We start from the raw sequence: 1,973 nt of genomic DNA, 5'->3' as shown, positions 1-1,973 counted from the left end.
CCTTGGTTCCACTGCTGTTGGCCCTTCAGCTGGAGCAGCCACTGCTGCCGCTGCCGCTGCCGCCGAGCCAATCAAGATGGCCATTTTAACTATATTAATCCTGCCAATCTATGAGCATGGAAGATTTTTCCATTTTCTGAGATCTTCTTCAATTTCAGAGATCTGAAGTTCTTGTCATATAGGTCTTTCACTTGTTTGGTTAGAGTCACCCCAAGATACTTTATGCTGTTTGTAGCTATTGTGAAGGGAGTCATTTCCCTAATTTCTTTCTCAGTCTGCTTATCCTTTGAATATATAAAGGCTACTGATTTGCTTGCATTGATTTTGTATCCAGCCACTTTGCTGAAGTTGTTTATCAGCTGTAGGAGTTCTCTAGTAGAGTTTTTTGGGTCACTTAAGTAGACTATCATATCATCCGCAAATAGTGATAGTTTGACTTCTTCCTTTCCAATTTGTATCCCTTTGACCTCGTTATGTTGTCTAATTGTTCTAGCTAGGACTTCAAGAACTATATTGAAAAGATATGGAGAGAGGGGGCAGCCTTGTCTAGTCCCCGATTTTAGTGGGATTGCTTCAAGTTTCTCTCCATTTAGTTTGATGTTGGCTACCGTTTTGCTTAATATTGCTTTTACTATGTTTAGATATGGGTCTTGAATTCCTGGCCTTTCCAAGACTTTTAGCATGAAAAAGGATGCTGAATTTTGTCAAATGCTTTTTCAGCATCTAATGAAATGATCATGTGCTTTTTTCGTTTGTGTTTGTTTATGTAGTGGATAGCATTTATGGATTTCCTTATATTGAACCATAAAAATATGGAACGCTTCACGAATTTGAGAGTCATCCTTGTGCAGGGGCCATGCTAATCTTCTCTGTATCATTCCAATTTTAGTATATGTGCTGCCGAAGCGAGTACTCTCCTGCATTTCTTTAAGGGAATTATTTATGTCCTTCTTGAAGTCCTCCATCAGCAATATGAGATGTGATTTTAAATCAAGATCTTGCTTTTCTGATGTGATGGAGTGTCCAGGATTTGCTGTTATAATAGAACTGGGTTTTGATGGTGCATGTTGCCTTGGTTTCTGTTGATAATGATCTTGTGTTTGCCTTTGGCCATCTAGTTATCTCTGGTGCTAGTTGGTCTTGATGTCTCTATCTTGTCTGTCCTGTGTTTTTGTTCTCCTGGGATTCCCTTTCTCTCCAATGACCTGCAAATAACTGGTTCTCCAGGAATATCAGGTGATGGGGTTTCCCCTGTGGCAGACTTCGCAAGTGTTGAATGTTCTGCAGGCTGCTAGTTCTCAAATGTTCTGCTGCCCTGGATCTCGAATACCCTGCAGATGCTGGTTGTTGAATGACCTGCTTCTGCCAGTTCGAATACCCTTCTGGTGCCAGTTCTCAAATGCCCTGCTCATGCCAGTTTTCTCGACAGTATCAGGAAATAGGATCCTCGTTGTGTCAGAAGTGGCACAGGTCTACCACATCCAATGGAACAGGGCAGTTGCAGGGGAGGAGGAAGGGGTAGAAGGGACAGAAGGGTAATGGTGATCTGGAGGTTGCTAGGTAGTGAGTCGCAGAGCAGCTCTGGTCCTCTAAGTGTAGGGGGTGATTCTTACTGAATGCCCTTCTACTGCCAGTTCTCTAGAGAGTATCAGGAAGTAGGATCCTCCCCATGTCAGAAGTGGCACAGATCTCTGAGATGAGATTTAATGTTATAGTCTTACTCCTCCCATTTCTTAGTATGTGCAAGGCTTGCTGTAGTAGGAGAGCTGGGTTCTGATAGTGGCACATTGCACTGGCTAATGTTGATTGTATTTTTGTACTTCTCTTTAGCCTTCTGAATATTTCAGGTGTTGGCTAGTCTGACAGTCCCTGTGAATAACAAGAATCTGGGAATGGTTGTCCCAGGTGGCAGCAGGCTTCCCAATAAGTTGACAGAATTGCAGACTGAGAAGTGGGATATTGATCTGAGATTG

At 42.6% G+C, this 1,973-nt stretch overlaps 1 non-coding gene across 1 annotated transcript; it reads right to left on the bottom strand.

Annotated features, from left to right (window-relative positions):
• Positions 1 to 806: 806 nt before the first annotated feature.
• On the bottom strand, positions 807 to 913 carry LOC127674264 (U6 spliceosomal RNA). The gene has a single exon (XR_007975316.1). It is a non-coding gene; the product is annotated as a U6 spliceosomal RNA (small nuclear RNA).
• Positions 914 to 1,973: the final 1,060 nt, after the last annotated feature.

Source organism: Apodemus sylvaticus, chromosome 23 (assembly GCF_947179515.1).
Source record: "Apodemus sylvaticus chromosome 23, mApoSyl1.1, whole genome shotgun sequence".
Taxonomy (NCBI): domain Eukaryota; kingdom Metazoa; phylum Chordata; class Mammalia; order Rodentia; family Muridae; genus Apodemus; species Apodemus sylvaticus.
Note: the sequence above shows the minus strand (reverse complement) of the source record. Positions and strands in the feature narration are given on the sequence as shown.